The following is a 21,058-nucleotide window of genomic DNA, read 5'->3' as shown; positions in this document are numbered from 1 at the left end:
GTGAGAATGAAACTGTGTACACAACAGGCAGGGTAGTTCTGCTCAGGCTCTATGAATAAGAAGCAAGTACAACTCCTCTGTTGATGGGAGTCAGGGAAATATGGGTAATTCATGACAATGCACCCTAGGCACTTTCAACAAGACACGAACAATGCATGGCCCACAGAGAAGCGGCAAAGTACAGTTTTGTACCTACCATAAATGTAGATGTCCGAACTGGATAGCATCTGCAGTCATAACAAGTGGGTTGTCCTGTCGTCAGGCAGCCCTGCAGTCGGCCGGATTCCAAAGTCCGGGTCCGGCTTCGGCTGATGTCGCACTCCACCCGACGTCATCTCTGCTGGTCTTCGGGTATAAAAGCATCAGCCGACGCCATTTTCCTCAGTGTTTCTTGCCCCAGATGCCAGTAGCCCTCTTGCAGGGTAAAATTTGGATAGATGCCAATGTTTCCAAATAGATAGAGGTAAACACAACAATAAGCATATATGTACATATATACAAACAAATACACCATAAAGACTCCCCAACAGCTAGCTATTAGGAGGGTAAACACCCTAGGAGTACCACAGAGGGAAGGAGGGAGGGTAATCCTGACTGCAGATGCTATCCAGTTCGGACATCTACATTTATGGTAGGTACAAAACTGTACTATGTCCTTCATGGATGCATCTGCAGTCATAACAAGTGGGTAGAATACCATAGCCAACTAGGGAGGAGGATAAAGGTAGATTATGGTGTGTTTAAGATCCCTTGCAGTACAGCAGTGGCAAACCCTGCTCGGGATCTGGAATAAAGAGGCAAATTATAATGCTTGGCAAATGTATGCACGGAGGTCCAAGTAGCCGCCTCAATAATGTCTTTGGTTGCCACTCCTCGTAAGAAGGCTGTGGTAGTGGCTGTTGCCCTTGTAGAATGAGGTCTTATGTTCTGTGGAATTGGTTTTCCATGGAAGGAGTAACAGTATCGTATGCAATTTCCTATCCATTTGGAGATTGTCTGTTTGGAAATAGCTTTTCCTTCCCTTCCTGTTGCATAGGCTACAAAAGTTGGTCAGTCTTTCTGCTATTTTTGTTCTGTCCAAGTAGTAGCGTAGCTGTCTATGTACATCCAAGGTATGCAGTATTCTTTCCCTCTGTTTTGTGGGTTGGGAAAGAAGGAAGGTAGGTGGATTGCCTGGTTTAAAGATACTCTGGATACCACCTTAGGCATAAATGTAGGATTAGTCCTCAAGGACACTATCTTGGTGGAAGATTAGGAAGGGTTGCACTGCCATTAAGGCCTGTAGTTCTGAAACCCTCATTGCTGAAGTAATTGCCAGTAGGAAAGCAGTTTTCCATGACAGGTGTTGTAGGTCTGCTGTTGCTGCTGGTTCAAAGGGTGCTAGTGTCAACTTTTCTAGCACAAAGTTTAAGTCCCAAGCTGGTAATGGTGGTTTCCTTGGAGGTTTTACATTCTTGATTCCTCTGAGGAACTGCCTGAGCAAAGGGTGCGAAAAAACAGGAGGATCAAAGCTGTATTCTGCTGAAATAGCTGATGCATGTATCTTGATGGAGGAGTAGGACAGGCCTGAATGAAGAAGTTCGCCAGATACTCCAGAATGTTAGGCATATCTATGTTTGACACATCTTTTCCTCTTTCGGTACTCCAAATGACAAACCTTTTCCATTTTCCAGCATAGTTCTTTCTTGTTGAAGGTCTGCGTGCTTCAAGAATAATGTCTTTAACTCTTTGGGAAAGTTCTGGATTAGCTGCTGCTATGTGATGTTCCATGCAGTCAGTTGCAGCGTTTTTAGGTTTGGATGTATGATGCTGTAGTTGTTCTGAGTTAACATCAAAGGCATTTATTGGCCACATGTTGTTCCGAGACATGCTCTTCAGTAGTGGGTACCAGTGTTGTCTTGGCCAGTTTGGGGCTATCAGGATTATCTTTGGACGTTCTTCCTTGATTTTTAGTAGTACCTTGTGTATCAAAGGAAGAGGAGGGAATGCATATGCTGTTAGGCCTTTCCAGTTGAAGGAGAGTGAGTCCACTTTCCATGCTAGTGGGTGGAATGTCCTTGTGCAGAATTTTTTGAGCTGGTGATTGAGAGGTGATGCGAATAGGTCTATCTGTGGCATTCCCCATTTCTTTGAGATGGTCTTGAAGATGTCCGGGTGCAGCTTCCATTCGTGGGCATCGAAGTGGTTCTGCTTAGTATGTCTGCTAGAGTATTGTCTTTCCCGGTACAAATATTGCCTGTAACTGAATGTTGTAGCTGAGTGCCAGGGTCCACAGCTCCAAGGTCATTCTGCATAGGGGGGTATGAATGAGTGCCTCCCTGTTTGTTGATGTACCACATGACTGTGGTGTTGTCTGTCCTTATCATCAACTGGCCCTCTTTGAGAAATGGTTGGAACTTTTGGATTGCCAGTTTTACTGCCAGCATTTCTTTTAGATTGATGTGCAGGTGAAGTTGATCCTGTGTCCACAATCCTTGCACGCATTTGTCCAGCATGTGGGCCCCCATCCTAGGTCTGAAGCGTCTGTTGTGATGGTCTGGCTTGGTTGACATCTGCGGAAGGGCAGGCCTGGGTTTGACTGGCATGCCTGAGCCCACCATAGGAACTCCTGTTTTAAGCATGGAATTAGTGGGATTTCTGTTTCTAGACTGTGTCTGTGTTGGGACCATAAATTCTTTAGGTACCACTGTAGTTTCCTCATATGTAGTCTGGCAAATGGGACCAAGATTATGCATGATGCCATGAAGCCCAAGGCCTGTAGAAATTTTCTTGCTGTTAACTTGTTCAGTTTTGTTAGTGCCAAGAAGTAAAGAGGAAGTTCTTTTGTTTTTCTGTAGTCGGGAGTGCCATTTGTTGTAGTGTGCCCAATCCCGCCCCCAAGAATGTCCTTGTTTGGGATGGTATCAGCCTTGACTTTTGTAAATTGACTGTGTATCCCAGTCCTTGTAGCAAGTAAATGACCCTTTGTAAATCTGTTGTCAGCTTGCTTTTATTGTCCCCTTGTAGCAGGCAGTCGTCCAGGTATGGGTAAATTTGAATTCCCTGTAGTCTGCAATGGGCGATTACTGATGCCAGGCATTTTGTGAATACTCTGGGCAGTAGATAAGCCAAAGGGCAATGCTGAGAATTGATAGTGCTCTGATCCTGCAAGAAATCTGAGGTATCTTCTGCAGATTGGTCGAATTGGGACATGCAGGTATGCCTCCTTGAGATCTAGAGTTACCAGCCAAGACTCCTTGCCCAGCATGGGAAGAAGTTGCTGTAAGGTCAGCATTTTGAATTTTGGGACAATGATGTATGTATTTAAGGTGGACAGGTCGAGAATTGGTCTCCAACTTTTTCCCTTTCTTGGAACTAGGAATAGTCTGGAGTAGAACCCCTTTCCTTGTTCTGCTGTTGGCACTCTTTCCACAGCTCTCATGTTTGCTAACTCCATTATCTGGCGTAGAGCCTCTGTTTTTTGATTTGGAGGTAGATTTGGCATTCCTCTTTTGACTGGTAAAGTGTGGAAGTGAAACCGGTAACCTTGATCTATGGTTTGTAAAATCCACTTGTCTTTTGTTATGTAGTGCCAGTTCTTTGAAAATAAAGTTAACTTTCCGCCTAGAGGAGCTGCTATTTGTTCCCTGGTAGGCGGATTTAGGATTAAGTCACTGTGGTTGTGCTGATGTAGTGGCAGTGGCTGTGTCTGTACTTCTGTTGTTACCTTGCCACTGTCGTCCTCTGTAGGCACCTCCTCTGGATTGGTTTCTGCCTCTGGAACGTCTATTCCTGCCCCTTTGAAATTTTGTGGAGTCAGGAAAGGACCAATTTTTGGCAGGCCAGTTCCTGCTAAACCTTGGGGGTTGAACCTGCAGGAAATCTTTAACAGTTTGAACAGATTTTGCCTTTTCTTCCATTTTCTTCATAACCTGCTGGGCAGGTGTACCAAACAAACTTGTCTTGTCCATAGGAGCATCTAGCAACTTAGCTTTAACCTGATCCGGTAAAGCTTGTTCCTTTAGCCATGCATGTCTTCTTATCACTGTGCCTGTCATGGCTGATCTAAATGAAGCCTCCAGTGCATCATAGCCACATTTTAAGGAATGGTTGCTAACCTGTTGTATGTTATTTACCATCTCTAATACATATTTCTTATCAAGAGATTCATCAGTAGTTAGCTTTTTAGTTAACTGATCAAGCATAAACTCTTGGTATTGTATCATGTGAAACTGACAGTTTAAAGCTCTAGCTGAGAGAGTAGCTGAAGTGTAGACCTTTTTACCCCATCTGTCTAGTGACCTTGCTTCCCTTTCAGAAGGAATAGGATTTTTAGCTGTGGTTGCGGCTACTGCCTTGGGACCCTGGGATATAGTTTCTGGGTCTGCAAGAGGGGCCTTGTAAAGGTGGTGATGCGTATCTGGCACCCTGTAAAATCTGTCTGGTTTGGCAGGGGCTGGGGGTAAAGAATCTGGAGCGGAGCAAACATCATTGAAAGCATCATCCACCACAGAGAGAACAGGAGGTATAGCTAAGGGCCTGTGCTGTGGGAGGTGCAGAAAGGTCCTAAGTCTTTTCTGGAGTCTGAGAAATCCTGTTGCTGCCATTGGAACTGTTCTCGCATGGCATGCAAGGTTTCCCCAAAGGAGAATTCTTCTGGTGGGGAAGCAGCTGGAATGGATTCTTCAGCATCAGAATCTTCAAAATTGGAGAAGGGAGCCTCAGGCTGGTCAGTTATGTCTGATTCATCAGCAGAATCATCAGAAGACACTGGCTCAGGGGCTCTGCCCTAGGTCTCTTCTCTGGGGCTGAGAGGCCCTGTCTGGGTGAGATTGAGATCCTCTAATTAAAGAAATTAAATCTTCTGCCAAAGAAAGCATTTGAGAACTAGAAGAGGGCCTGGATGAGGGGGTTTAACAGGCACTGATTTAGTAGTCTTGGCTGCTTTAGCCCTGGCGAAGGCCTTAATGGACATGGCTGCTGGAGGCCTAGCAGCACCACGTGCTGGGGTAGAGACATCCAAGGGGATGGTGTCTGATAAGTCAACCACCGTAGTGGGTAAAATTTCTGAGGTCGATTCAAGAATTGTAGCAGGGGCCTCAGTTGTAAGAATAGGTTCAGCTGTACTTTGAGCAGTTTTCTCGGTTTCGGCCGAAACCGAGACACTCGTAGTTTGCTTTGCCCTGGTTTCGGCGAAACCGCGGACCGCGAAAGTGTCGGTCTTTATCTTTGCGTTTTTGGAAGATTGGGTAGTCGGAGGATCCGACGGCATAATGTACGCAAAATCAGTACCGAAAAACTGTTCTGCAAACTCCGACCGGCGCCTAAGCGTTCGTCGGTTGAAAGAGGCACAGGCCGAACAGGCTGCTACGTCGTGGGCTGGGCCTAAACAAGGCAGACAGTAAGAGTGGAAATCTTTATGAGGTATTTGTTTCCCACAGGTTAAACAATTGTTAACTTTTTCTGACATCGGCTGAGGCAAGAAAGAGTCCCCAACGGGGTACTTAGCTTTAGAAGTCTTCGAAGTAGTATTCGGTAGAAGTAATCTCTGGATCCGACCGACCGGCACTTGCGAACAGCTTCTGCTTCGGGCGCCACGCGGCAAGAAAGACAGAGGAAAATGGCGTCGGCTGATGCTTTTATACCCGAAGACCAGCAGAGATGACGTCGGGTGGAGTGCGACATCAGCCGAAGCCGGACCCGGACTTTGGAATCCGGCCGACTGCAGGGCTGCCTGACGACAGGACAACCCACTTGTTATGACTGCAGATGCATCCATGAAGGACATCAGCAAAATCATCGAAACATGGATCAGTTAGCTCCTTTGGAACACTACTGAGAGAAGCCCCAAGGCACTAACACATATTAGAGGGACTGTATCTCAGTCTGTGTGGGAATGCCTTGAGATCCCCCATGATGAACTGAAAACTCATTGCCTAGGACAGTGTTCTCTGGTCATATTCTATCAACTTGCTACCACAGAGGCTCCAAGCAAACTAAGAGGTTCAGAAAAGATATGAATGGATAAAATAAAAACAAACTACTCTAGTATTTTGAAATTTCTCAAATTATCAATTTTCTAGCAACAGGTAAATATGAGAATGTAGTTAATGTGCAGCACATTGATTCTGAACTGAATAAAACTATTACGTAAATTTGCCTGTGGATTACACTGGCAATTCCACACTAGCACTATGAAATGCTTGGTGAATCTGGCAGTAAATGTACCACATAAGCACAGAAACACTCCGCAAAACTATGCAACAGTTGCAGAAAATGTGCTGAGGCCAGACAAAATGCAGGGGATAAGGTAGAGGTCAGATGTTCAGAAACATATCAGACTTAAGACAGTGTGCTTAAAGCACATTACCTGATGACTGTATATTAAGGATGTAAGAAGGTTGGCTTCAACTCTCGGCCTTCATCAGTACCTCTCAAAAATGTTGAGTACTTGGTAACCACTTCATCCAGTGAGCTCAACATATGCATAAAATGTTTGCTTGTCTTACAATGTCTTACTGATAAAAATAGCAGAAATCAGAATCAGAGTGGTATCCAAAGAACATGCTGAATCGGTGTATTTTGAGCGCTTTCGTTCCTTTTATTAATGGAACTTCCTCAGAAAATTTGATTTAGTACCATTTAACATGGACTCAAGCTTACAAACATTAAATGAATGTATGACAAGCCCTTTCAACTTAAAATAGCAATTGTTATGAAATAAAAATGAGGCACTGCTCCTCAGAATGAGGTAAAGCTGACAGAAATGGATGCCCTTGTGTGGAGAAAGGTGGTCACCTCCAGTCTGTTGGTATGGATACCAACTATATGGGGCAGGTGGGCACAACCTACCACAAAAAAAAAAAAAAAAAAAAGACTAATTTTATACAAGTACATGAAAAAGAAATATTTCATTTGTGCACCACTCATTTTTCAGCCATTCAGGTCACACAGATGGATAAGGCTGTGAGTACAGACCAGCAGACCCGGGTTTGATTAGTGGTTCAGGTGACGGACGGAAAAGGCAGGGAGGATGGGCATGCCATCCTAGGTGGAGGACAACTTGTAGGTGGGCACAGAGCAATAAGGAGTTTCCTGGTGGAGGATGGGAAACCAACTGATGTGCTTCAGCCAGCAGGGGCATGACAGCTTGCTAGTGAGCTCTTTGTGGAAGCAAGGAGTAGAGCGATACAATGTCCAATGAACGACTCCTGGGCAACTGTCTAGGCACACACTTCTGGGTGGTGCTGGAACAGGCCAAAAAACAAGCAAGCAAAAAAAAAAAACCCACATGATGGATAACCCCCCCTTCCCCAGGAGGCCTTCAAGTTCCGTACTGGCCCTAGATTTAAAAAAATCTGGTATCAGTCCAGGGGGATGTTTGGAGAAAAAGATAGCAAAAAAAGTATGGCAATGTCTGAAGTATTCACAATGAAAACCTCATCAGAGGCTGTTCAGGAATCAATTTGTATACAGACTTGCCAAAATAAGAGAGAAGCTGTACTTTATAACCTTTTATGAGAAGCAGATAGTTTTATCCTATATCTGTTCCAAATTTTTAGCAACCCTAGGGGGAAAGAAATGTCATTTCAATTTAATCTTGTACTTAAAGACAACCATAAAGAGACTGATTATTTCCAGTGGTCATGTTGTGCAACTTGAACTTCACAAATTAAGTGTCACAAAGATAATCATCCTTAAAAAATGTAAAGGCCCAAATCAGGTCCCCTCTGTACACAATGTAGAATTCAAAATGGGGTACACTTCAGGAATATGGGAGTGATCTCACAGAAGATGCGTGAAGATGTAAACTGTACAATACACAAGTAGCTGAGAAGCATTTTAAATATGAACTGCAAACCATTACAGACAAAGTTACAATCACATGGGATCATCCAATACCAACAGAGAAAAGAGGTGCAAGAAAACTTGATATAGCGTTAATCACCAAAACTCCTTACACACTGAGTAAGGCTCAAGTATGCCTCCAATACAAGTAACTGTTTGAACTGCAGGAGGAGGCAATTCTGGGTACATTGTAAGTGCAGAGAGAAGAGAAAGCTTAGCTGTCAAAGACTAAAGCAATACTAATTTCCTCAACTTTAATCGTATCCCAATGGGGTCTATTCTCAACCCGGTATTAGAAACCAAAAACATTTAGACAATTGACAATATATTTGTTTAGTACAGTATTTCTGCATCCTTTCAAGCATTTTAATATCAACAGAGTAGCTAAATGAATAGCCAGTAATATCCATAAACAAAGATTTGCTGTTGACTACTCAAGTACTGCATCGGTTGCACAAAGCCCGACTCCACAGCGTGCCACTAACTGCACACAAGACTTGAACAGCAGAAACATCACTCTAAGACTGAAAGCATTAAAGTTTAGCACAGCATCCCTGATAAGTGACTTTTTGGAACTTCTGACCAAAATTATTTAAGGTTCTAATTGACAGTTTCTCCCACAAAGGCACAGATATGCATCCAGTACAAGAAACATTTCTTTGCTTGGACAGTACAAGATGCACAACTGCAGGTCTTAGACATGAGAGAAGGTAACTGTACTGAATGGAGAATTTCTTGAAAGTACCACATCATCCAGAAAAATGTAAATCAGTCTTACTGGCAACTGGTGGCAAAGTGCTTAGAAAATGCAGGACAGCAATGGAAGTATGTATTCCTGGATGTGTGCCTCTATTAAGGTACTATCCAAGAAGTGGGTTATGAGGCCTCTGCCAAGCCCTAGAAATAAAGTACAGTTTTGTACCTACCATATATGTAGATGTCCGATAGATATGCAACTGCAGTCCTTACATATGGGTTGTCCTGCCTCAGGCAGCCCTTCAGTCGGCCGGATTCCAAAGTCTGGGTCCGGCGTCGGCTGATGTCTGCTCCTACCTGACGTCAGAGCGGCCAGGGTATAAAAGCATCAGCCGACGCCATCTTCTTCAGTGTTTCTTGCCCCAGATGCCAGGTGCCCTCCAAGGAAGGCTAAATTTAGAGAATGGATAAAAAATCCAGACATGCACAACAGTAATAAACAGATACACCATAACAGATATCCCCAGCTAATTTGAGAAAGGGGGAGTGGACCCCAAAAAAGAGAACAGAGGGGTAGGAGGGAGGGAAAACCTGACTGCAGTTGCATATCTATCGGACATCTACATTTATGGCAGGTACAAAACTGTACTATGTCCTTGAAGAATGCAACTGCAGTCCTAACATATGGGTTGAATACCATAGCCAAGCTGGGGGTGGTAGGATCTAAGATAAGGATGGTGTAGCTAAAGTGCCCTGCAGGACTGCCGAAGCAAAGCCTGCTCGGGATCTGGAATATAAAGGCAGGTTGTAATGCTTGGAAAATGTATGCACGGAGCTCCATGTAGCAGCTTCTAGAATGTCCTTTGTAGCCACCCCTCTTAGAAAGGCTGTGGAGGTGGCTGTAGCTCTAGTGGAGTGTGGCCCGATATTGGCTGGCACACCTTTTCCATGGAAAGAGTAGCAGAATCTGATGCAGTTTCCAATCCATTTTGAAATTGTTTGCTTGGAAATTGCCTTTCCTTGTACTCCAGCTGCGTAGGCTACAAATAGTTGGTCTGACTTTGTTGGCCTTTGTTTTGTCCAAGTAGTAGCGCAATTGTCGGTATGTCCAAAGTGTGCAGAAGCTTTTCTCCTTTATTTTGAGGATTGGGAAAGAAAGTAGGCAGGTGAATTGCTTGATTTAGAGAAACCCTGGATATCACCTTTGGCATGAATGAAGGATTGGTTCTTAGAGACTCTGTCCTGATGGAAAATGAGAAATGGAGGTACTGCCATGAGGGCCAGTATCTCCAAGACTCTTCTTGCTGAAGTAATTGCCAACAGGAAAACTGTTTTCCAGGAGAGAAATTGCAATTCTGAAGATGCTGCTGGCTCAAAGGGTGGAAGGGTTAATTTTTCCAAGACGAAGTTGAGGTCCCATGCAGGCACTGGTGGTTTCCTTGGAGGTTTGATATTCTTTATCCCTCTTAGAAACTGTCTTAGCAAAGGATGTGAAAACACAGGTGGATCACAGTTGTATTTTGCTGAAATTGCTGAAGCGTGTATTTTTATGGAAGAACATGAAAGGCCATTGTGAAGCATTTCTGCCAAGTATTCCAGTATCTGTGGAATGCTCATTACTGATGCATCCTGACCCCTGTTGGCATTCCAGATGTTGAATCTCTTCCATTTGGCTGAATAAGTTTTTCTGGTGGAAGGCCTGCGTGCTTCCAGTAAGATCTCTTGAACTTTTTGGAGAGAGAGAGATATGGGGAGAAATCATGGAACCCTCCAAGCTGTCAGTTGCAATGTTTGCAAGTTGGGATGAACAGTCCTGTAATTGTGCTGAGTTATAAGCAGAGGCCATTGAGGCAGGGGCCACGGCTTGGTGTGAGTTATGCTCCTTAGTAATGGATACCAGTGCTGCCTCGGCCAGTCTGGAGCTATCAAAATGCCCTTCGGTTGTTCTGCTTTGATCTTCAGTAACACCTTGGTCATTAATGGTAGAGGTGGGAATGCATAGATTGTTAGAGAATTCCAGCTGAAGGAGAGAGCATCCATTCTCCAGGCTTGAGGATGGCGTGTCCTTGAGCAAAACTTCTTCAGATGATGATTGAGGTGCGAGGCAAAGAGATCTATGTCCGGCCTTCCCCATGCATGAGTTATTTGTGAAAAAATGTCTGGATGCAACATCCATTCGAGCGGATCCATAATGTTTCTGCTTAGACTGTCCGCCAGAACATTGTCCTTGCCTGGAACAAACTGGGATTGCAACTGTATGTTCAGTTTCAGGGACTTTTCCCAAAGAGTCATTGTTAGTCTGCAGAGGGGGTAAGAATGGGTGCCTCCCTGTTTGTTTATGTACCACATAGCAGTGGTGCTGTCTGTCCTTATTAACAGATGACCTTGCTGAAGAAGTTTTCCGAAGGCCTCGATTGCATGAATCACTGCCAACATCTCTTTTTGATTGATGTGCAGATGCAATTCCCGGGGAGCCCATTGCCCTTGAATGCATCTGCCCTCCATGTGCGCCCCCCCATCCATGATCTGCGCCCCCCCCATCCATGATCTGAGGCGTCTGTTGTAATGGTTTGGCTTGCTTGAGGTTTGCTGAAGGACAAGCCTTTGTTTAACAGGCTTGCTTGTGCCCACCACAAAAATTCCTTTTGTAGACATGGAATGAGTGGAATAGTTGCTTCTAAGTTGTGGCTGTGTTGAGACCATAAACCTTTTAGGTACCATTGTAGTTCTCATGTGTAGTCTTGCCAGTGGAATCAGGAGTAAACTGGTTCTTGTTTTTTCTTTTGTGAGGAAAGCCATTTGTGAATCTGTGTCCAGTTTGGCTCCTAGAAAAATTATTTGTTGGGATGGCAGTAGTCTTGATTTTTGAATGTTGACTGTGTATCCCAAAGCCTGCAGTAGATGAATGACATAGTCCAAGTTTCTTATCAAGGCTTGGTTGCTGTCCGCTTGAATAAGGCAGTCGTCCAGGTAAGGGTATATTTGTATCCCCTGGAGTCTGCAGTGCACAAATACTGATGCCAGGCATTTCGTGAATACTCTGGGCGCAGTAGATAAGCCAAAAGGCAATGCTGAGAATCGATAATGCTCTGGCCCTGCAAGAAGTCTGAGGTATCTTCTGCAGCTGTGTCTGATTGGGACATGCAGGTATGCCTCCTTGAGGTCCAGAGTAACCAGCCAAGACCCCTTGCCCAGCATGGGAAGGAGTTGCTGTAACATCAGCATTTAGAATCTTGGCACAATGAGAAAAGTGTTTAGAGCGGACAAGTCTAGTATAGGTCTCCATTGCTTTTCTTTTTTTGGAACAAGGAACAGTTGAGTAGAATCCCTGGCCTTGTTCCTGAGGAGGAACCTTTTCTATTGCTTTGATTTGTAGTAGCTTTGAAACTTGTAAGAGTGCCTCTGCCCTTCGATTGTGTGGCAGGTTTGGCATGCCTTGTCTTGCTGGTAAGGTATGGAAGTGGAACCTGTAACCTTTGTCTATTATGTCCAAAGTCCATTTGTCCTTTGTAAAAACGTGCCAATTTTTTGAGCATAAGGATAATTTTCCGCCTAAAGGTGCTTCTCTTTGAGCCTTGGTCGGCGGTGTCAAAGTCAAGTCATTGTGGTTGTACCTGTGGAGCAGCAGAAGTCCCTGCGCCACTTCTCTGATTTGTTGGTTGCCATTGGCGGCCCCTGTAGGAGCCTCTGTATTGCCCTCTACCTCGAGCACGCCTGTTTTTTTCCCCTTTGGAACTTGTCAGTGTCTGGAAAGGACCAATTCTTTGAAGGCCAATTCCTGCTGAACCTTGGTGGCTGAACCTGGAGGAAATCTTTGACTGTTTGTACTGATTTAGCCTTTTCCTCTATTGATTCCAACACCCCCTGTGCATTGGCACCAAATAGCTTATCTTTTTCCAGAGGTGCATCTAGAAGCTTTATTTTAACATGATCTGGCAATGTCTGTTCTTTCAACCAAGCATGTCTACGTATGACGGCCCCTGTCATAGCTGACCTACATGAAGCTTCCAATGCATCATAACCACACTGAAGAAAATGATTGCTAACCTGCTGAGTATTATGTACCAAATCCTGCAAGGCCTTTCTATCTAAAGGCTCAGGAGAGGTTAATGTTTTCTGTAAATCATCCATCAAGAAATCCTGATACTGAAACATATGAAAAAGACAGTTAAGTGCCCTCATGGCAAGGGTGGATGAAGTATAAACTTTTTTACCCCACCTCTCCAGGGACCTAGATTCCCTGTCTGCGGGCAAAGGATTTTTGGCCGTGGAGGTGGCCACTCCTTTGGGCCCCTGAGAAATAGTTTCTAGATCAACAGTGTGTGCCTTAAAGAGATGTTTATGAGTTTCAGGAACCCTGTAATATCTGTCCGGCTTGACCGGAGCAGGGGGGAGAGAATCAGGAGAAGTACTGGAGTCTGAGAACACATCATCCAATACATCTAACACTGGGGGTATAGCTAAAGGCCTGTGCTCGGGTAACTTAAGGAAAGTCCGAAGCCTTTTCCTGGAGTCGGAGAAATCCTGGCCCTGCCACTGAAAATGCTCTCTCATGGAGTGGAGAATCTCCCCGAAAGAAATATCCTCAGGAGGAGAGGCAGAGGGAATGGATTCATCAGCATCCGAATCCTCGTAGGCCGGGAAAGATTCTTCCTGGGAATCTGAATGGTATGACTCACCAGAGGAATGGTCTGACTCACCAGAGGCCTCCTCTGAGGAAAGAGTATACACCTGCTCAACCCTAGGCCTTTTGTCTGAAGGCGGCTGAGAACCTCTGTCTGGATGAGCCTGAGAGCCCCCGATTAAAGAAATTAGATCTGCAGCTAAAGTCATGATCTGTTTATCAGAAGTTGAACCCTGTGGAAAAGATTTAGGAGGGTGAGACTTAGCCTGGCTGGCAGCCTTAGCACGTGTGTAGGCCTTAATGGACATAGGCATAGGAGGCCTTGCTGCCCCACGTGCTGGAGTAACTTTGTCCACTGGTATGGTGTCAGGCAAATCTTGGGCTTCGGTTTCAGGGGGAAAATCAACAACCGGCACAGGGGTAGCCTCCGGTACCGAAGTGAGCGGTAAAACGGTGTAGTCAGCCTGGAGCGCTTGAATTACCGCCTCCGAAGATACTGATGCACTCGCGGTAGGCTTTAGTGTGGTGTCGGTGGAAGTCGCGGGCCGCGGATGTCGGTCCCGGTCCTTCCGTTTTTTGGAAGTATGTGCTGTCTGTAGTTCCGATGGCATGATATGAGTAATTTTCTCCAAAAAAGTCTACAGCAAATTCTGCCTGGCGCCTAAGTGTGCGCTTATTGAAGCAAGCACAGGCCGAGACGTCGTGGTCTGGGCCGAGGCAGGGAAGTCAGTAAGAATGGAAGTCCTTATGAGGTATTTGTTTACCACAAGACAAGCAATTATTAACTTTTGCAGTTTTATCTGACATCGGCTGAGGCAAGAAAAGGTTCTAGCGGGTACTTAGCTTTTAGATGACTTCGGTATCTGAAAACACAGGAGCTGGCCGACCGGCACTTGCGAACTGCTTCTGCTTAGGGCACCGCGCAGCAAGAAAGACTGAAGAAGATGGCGTCGGCTGATGCTTTTATACCCTGGCCGCTCTGACGTTAGGTAGGAGCAGACATCAGCCGACGCTGGACCCAGACTTTGGAATCCGGCTGACCGAAGGGCTGCCTGAGGTAGGACAACCCATATGTAAGGACTGCAGTTGCATTCTTGAAGGACATCTTCATACTGGCAAAGATCCTTAAAGGGACAAATACCAGCAATCTGTAAACTCCTGAACTCTCTGAATCATCAGTCAAGAAGTAGTAAATTCTTGGGAATGATAGGACTGGTTCTCAGTTTTCTAACTCTGGGTCAAAGGGATTAGATTCACATCAAGATAGAAAAGGGAGATCTCCTTCCCCAGAAAAAGCTGAAGATCTTCCTTTCCTTCTGTTCTTGGTGGAGTGCATGAAAGACCATTTTTATTCTTTTTTTTTTTTTTGGTTAACATGGTAAGCCCACTGGTCAAATACCCTCCTTTTCAGGGTGGGCCTGGGAGCTCTCTCTGGTTAAGTGATTAGCTCAAGAGTTGCACAGTAATTACATAGCAGCTAAAAGAATCAAACATGCACTCCATTTTAAATGGCAGACAGTAGTTTCTTCCCCTCTTCTTTCTATGTTCCCAGGAAAATACTGATGAAATGCAGCATAAAACAGGAGCAGGAACAATGCAATGAATGTTGCTCAAGGTTGTTCAGACCAGTGCCTGGCTTGAATGCTCCAGAACAATATTAAACAAAGTGCAGTTAAACAATCAAGACTTCTGAACTGGTTTCATTATCAGGTGCACATGAAAGACGTCAGGCAGAAATCAAAACTCAGGGCCTGTGACAGTGTGAAAGTCACTGCCAAAATCCACCATGGGTCTTAATGGTCACCTGCACAAATTCATATGAGGCTGTTGATCCAGTGGACCAAGTGTAATATAGCAGACAATGCTGCCAATTTATCAAGAATGAATACCAGACCCTTGGCATCTTTCCATAAGGGCCAGAGGGGTCAGACCAGAGGCATTTATAACTACCCATGTGGTTGTCCAGGTTACGATTAACATGGGTCACTGAGCTCACTACTCTGCTTTACCTTTTAAGAGAGTCCATTCCATAAAGAGGTATTCTCTGGGGAAAGATATTAAGCCTGCAAGCAGTCCCTATTTATGTTTTGGCGGTGGCTTAGGAGATCATGAGCTTCAGCTATGAGCTGGGCTGAAGAAAGGTCAGGGTTTTGGGTGGTGAGTCATATGGTACAAGTTCTTCTCCATCTGGTGATGGCACGGATGCCCAAGGAGATGCTGGATGTAGTTACAGCAAATGGAAATGGCCAGCCCCAGCCCCTCTACTGAACACCCTAAGGATCAGTAACTGTTCAACCTACCTAAAGGTAAGGACAAAAAAGACCCATCCTGACCACGCAGCAATGGGAACTGACACCAGTACAATTATCGGGCAGGAAATACTAGAATCACCCTTCCACTGGTCCACCTGCTGAAAGGAGAATCAAGGAAGCACTTCGGTTTTCTCAAAGGACGTTCTATAAGGTGCTGCGACATTCTATAAGGTGCTGCTTTTCATACCCAAGGAAATCTATTTAATCTTAGTGTCTCTGCAACCACACAGAAGCCTAAAAGTTCTGCCCCTTCTAGTGACACATTACTCTCATATTGTCTGTCAGACAAAGCAGATGAGAGGGAAAACTATACCTTTTTTACTACATGAATTTTATCCCAAGGAAGCGAGTTTCACATTGTACTGCCCAGTGTTGAGAGCACAAAAGCTTAACTTGTTGCAAAACGTGGTACTGCACAGTGAGCTACAGGTCCAATGAAGACGCAGCAGGCATAACAGTTTATTGTGGGGATTATATGGTTGCTATCAAACTTGATAACATGGTGCTTGGGGCCTGGGTCCAGCAGAAACGAGAGAACATGTCAAAGGAAACCTAAACAAGGGTACTTGATGAAGAGAAAGGACTTGGTGACACACAAAAAACACAACTATTACTACAACAAAAGCACATGCGTGGTATGAGCTGTGTGCAGTATTAGTTGGAAATGCATAAAGAATGAATGCACAGCAATTTCTTTCAAGACTGCAATCCAGCTAGTAATGGCATGTGAATCGATACTAACATTAGTGCTAATCCAGTGCACCCATTTACCCCAGCAAGAAAAGTAAAATGTGCATCTCAAACACTGCAGTGCTGAAATGTTAAAAAAAAAACATGGTTTAAATCCAGTTACAACCAACAGGCTTCAAATTCTTTCTGAATCAGTCATGTTTACTTCTGTACAAATGGCTAAACACCAGTTCTCATCATTTAGCATACATCAAATATCCAAAATCAAAGCAAAAAATAATGAAGGCTCCATGTTTAAACTTATACGGACGGCATATTTCTGTATTACAAGTGGAAATTTGCTGTAATGTTCATATCTTAAATATTTGACGAAATAGAGAGAGCAGTACTTCTTATCCCATAGACCTTATGTTACCCAGGTTCTCATTGCAGGGAAATGTATTAGGGGTAGTCGACCTCAGCCATTAACAAATTGTATAACAAAAGAAGGAAGCTACTGCACGACAGAGCAAAATCCCATAAAGGGAAGACATCTCTGATCAACACTAGCAGAAAACTACGTTCTCTCATAAAAACATCCAAGGCCAACTTTGAGAGAAAAATCGCTAAGGACACTAAAGATAACCACAAAGCCTTCTTCAGCTATGTTAGAAACCTGGGCGGAAACCCTCAGACATGCTCAGAGTTAGTTCACAACAACAAAAGATACACTGAACCCACAGATATTGCCAACATTCTGGCCGACAGGTTCAGTGCAAATTTCTCCCCTCCCTCACCCCCAAAAGAAGAAATACTTATCCCAGCTGAACGTAATCTCCCTGTCATCTCAGATGTCAAGGTGAGAGCCGCCCTCAGCAAAGCTAAAAACACAGCATCAATGCAACCTGACGGTATCCTGGGTTGCGTGCTACGTGAACTCCAAGAGGAGCTAAACCCGCACATAAAAATGCTATTTAACCTTAGCCTTACTACAAGATATGTACCTGAACACTGGCGTACAGCAACAGTGGTCCCACTCCACAAAGTGGGTACCTCTACAGACCCTGGGAACTACCGCCCCATAAGCTTAACCAGCCTGGTCTGCAAAGCTATGGAAAGAATCATTATGGAACTCAGAGACATTGTGGACCTACAGACACTTGATCCCACCCAGTTCGGGTTTGTAAAGGGCAGATCCTGCCTTTTGAACCTGGTTGACTTTTTCGAAACAGTCACTAGAGCCATTGATTAGGGCAAAGCAGTCCATACAGCCTACCTGAACTTGGCTAAGGCCTTCGACACAATACCCCACTCAGGCATCATAGATCAGCTCAACAGCTTAAATGTAAACCCTTATGTCACTAGATGGGTTGCAAACTGGCTAAAGGACAGGACCCATAAAGTTAAAATCACTGGAGCAATGTCAGACTCAAAACCAATCAAAAGTAGTGTCCCACAGGGATCTGTCCTGGGACCCCTCTTGTTCGGCATTTATTTCTCAGATGTTAAAGCAAACATGGGAGGGTTGTGGCTGACAAAGTTTGCAGATGACTGCAAACTAGGCGCCATAGTCGATACACCAGCGGACACATACATCCTACAAAAAGGCCTCTCAGAAATGGACAACTGGTGCCAGAGTCATGGCCTTAAACTAAATGCCAAAAAATGTATGGTCATCCCCTTTGGGAAAAACAAAGTACCCACAAATTATCACATAGACAGCAACCTACTGAGTACGGAAAAAGTAATCAGAGATCTAGGGACCCAAGTCGACAGCAACCTCTCATTTGACATCTACGTTGCCAAAGTGGTTAGAAAGACATTCTACCTTGCACACCTTATGAAGGGATTCACATCCAGATCCAAAGATATCATTGTACCCCTATACTCCTCCCTCATCAGACCCATGATCGAGTACAATGCCCCATTTGGTAAGTACCTCACCCGGCATTTGCAACAGCTGGAGAGACCACAAAAGTACCTCACCAAGAGGATCAAGGGTCTCCAACATATGTCTCATTCTGCCAGACTTAAAGAAATTCCAGCTCTATTCAGTAGCATACCGCCTGCTCAGAGGTGATCTGTGCCTGACGTACAAGGCCATGTCCAATCAGGAACTGATGGACATGCTCCACCTCAAAAAATCCAAATCCATCAGAGCCACGAGAGCTAAAGACTTAACCCTCGGCACAAGTATGAATAGGACATGCTGGAGGGATAGATTCATAACCCAGAGGCTTCCCATGCTCTGGAACAGAATCCCAGTTCATGTTAAGCAGAGCCTCTCACTAACTCTCTTCAAGAAAAATCTTGATGAGTGGATGGGAGATCGTAAGTTTACCCCAGGGGTCACATCTGTGTCACTACTAGACAGGGGCACAGTAAATTAATTCTATTATATAAGGGGACCTTCACTGTGTCACTACTAGACAGAGGCACAGTATTCTAAATCTATTCAGTACATTTTTGTACCATTTCACGGGGTGGCAAAAGCCACATCACTATGGCTAGGCTTACAAATGCCCCAGGGCAGATAGCCTAGTACTAAACTATGAAACTGCAGTACAGTACCCATCATCTACACCTTCAATAACTCTGCAACAGATTTCCAAAACATCTCCGATGTTAACACACAAAATGGAAGACTTTGAGAGGTAACAATTCCTTACAGGTGAAATAAATGAGGTTTCCTCAAAGTTTTACCTACCAAAACTTAAGATTCTTATCAAACACTGGAAAACACTGCAGACACCACTTGGAAAATATAAGTCAATCTCTGTTGTAACAGCTTTTGTTACAAGCTTATGACTTCGGTTGAGCTTCATAATCATATACTGATCCCTTCAACATGAGCTTCATAATCATATACTGATCCCTTCAACATGCTCAGTTTCTGAATTATGCCCATTTTCTCTATGAGGTAACTTCTACTTAACTCTAGACCATAAAACTGCTAAGAAACTTTTTCCTTGGACCATGCGCTACAAGTAACACTAAAGAACTTGTTGAATAGGAATATTTTAAATCCTTGGTAAACAGCTAATTCCAGTGATTTCCAGTGAACAAGTCTTTTATACTTAAAGAAATACTCAGACTAAACAGTTCCTACTTTGCATTACACATATAAAACAACTTCCTTGGCAGTGTCACTGAAATGCCCAAACAAGAAATATTAGTCAACAAAAAGAAATAAGGAATAACTCAAACTTCATAATGCAGAATAAATGCCTAGCTCCACAAATAACAAAAATGTCTGAATTAACAGCCAAAAATCAAGCATGGCTAATGCCAAAATAACAATTTCACAAACATGGCAGTCAACAAATCACACACACCTTATAAAACTCCACTGCAAATAACCATGCTCTTTCAGATACATCAGAAAATATATTACACAATGACCATCAGAACCATGTGCAGCTACTGTGAAACCGTGCACAACGACATGGCTCACTATAAGAGTATTTTACCAGTAACGCATTTACTAAATGGATGGAAACCTGTATTCAAGATGTAGATGAACAGAATGGCATTACATCAAATTAATGTAGCCTATAAGGAGACCAAGTCATGATAAATACATACCAGATGTGTTGTAGCTAGAGAAGACAGGTTGGAAAGCACCAACACACATTTAACAAAAAAAGGAGCAAAAAGGAACAGCTATCAAATAAGCAATTACAGCAAGACCCCTGTGATCATCAGTAGTTAAAGTAAGATCTTTGGACAGGTGGGAGGTGGGGTAACGTATCCTGTCGTCTCCTGACATGACAGCTTAAAGAAAACCCTGCAAAAGTTGAAGTGGCTGCTCAATTTGGATCCAGGTGCTCAAAGTACAAAGAAAGCTACATTCACACAGAATAAGTAATCCAAGGTACATTTGTACAAGTGTTTGCAGTGACAGGGGAAGCACCCACAACACACATACATGCACATGCGCACACAAACACACATGCGTGCACGCATACACACACACTACTCTTCTAATGCTCTTAAACCTAACAAAAGGCAGGAATGAAGTGAAACATTAAAGGCATGATCAATTAAAACTCAACTAAATAAATGCTGTCTTTTGCAGCAAAGAACAAGCAAATGGAGGTGCAGTTCATTATAAAAACACTGATACTGATAAAGAGCACCAGGCCGGATTGCTGAAAGATAGACAATGGATACCTGCAGCAACAAACAACTTTTATGGTAGGATCTACTACATTGGTACAAGAACACAGATGCCTTGGAATACTTACCTACTCTTCCACTGAAAAGACACAATGGAAATACAAATGTCAAAAAACAGATAAAGGCCAACTACATCTGGATATCTCACCTCAGCAGATCGTAGTAATACTTCCACTCAAAACAGAATATGCTCTCAACTCTCTCGCTCTACTCTACATCAAACACCCAGCAACTAGAGACTACATTAAATTGTGGTTGCAGACTTAATCACTCACCTTGATTTGACCACCACTGCCTTACTCAGCAAAAATCAACCTGTTTATCACAGCCAGATTTACAATTCTGTTATCTATAGTCACATTCAAAATCTTGCACTAAAGTTTATCCTCCTCTGGAAAAAAAAGTCTATAAAATGTCCCCCTACATTCTTTATGCCCAATAAAATAATGCCCTAATTTTGCAAAGTTTGGTCTATCCACCTGAATATTAAAAAAAAAAAAAAACACACTTCTGTAATATGTTCTCATCCTAACAGAACCACCCCTCCCCCAAAAAAAATCAGGGAAATCCTTCATTATAAGCAATTTCACATACAACTACTACTTCAACCAGAAGACAAATATACCTGTTACAGAGACGATGGCTAAACTGTACTTGCTTTCTTCCTAATCTGGTCTTAGGATCTTACTGTCTATATTAAAAAAATTCAATAAAGTAGTAACGTTTCCATGCTGTACATATGCATCTTCAC

At 43.8% G+C, this 21,058-nt stretch overlaps 1 protein-coding gene across 1 annotated transcript in view; it reads right to left on the bottom strand.

Annotated features, from left to right (window-relative positions):
• MICOS10 (mitochondrial contact site and cristae organizing system subunit 10) overlaps window positions 1–21,058 on the bottom strand; it is a 297,913-nt gene that overhangs the window by 54,999 nt on the left and 221,856 nt on the right. The window lies entirely within an intron of this gene.

The sequence above is a fragment of the Protopterus annectens genome, chromosome 2.part0 (genome assembly GCF_019279795.1).
Source record: "Protopterus annectens isolate FY-2018-M chromosome 2.part0, PAN1.0, whole genome shotgun sequence".
NCBI lineage: Eukaryota > Metazoa > Chordata > Ceratodontiformes > Protopteridae > Protopterus > Protopterus annectens.
Note: the sequence above shows the minus strand (reverse complement) of the source record. Positions and strands in the feature narration are given on the sequence as shown.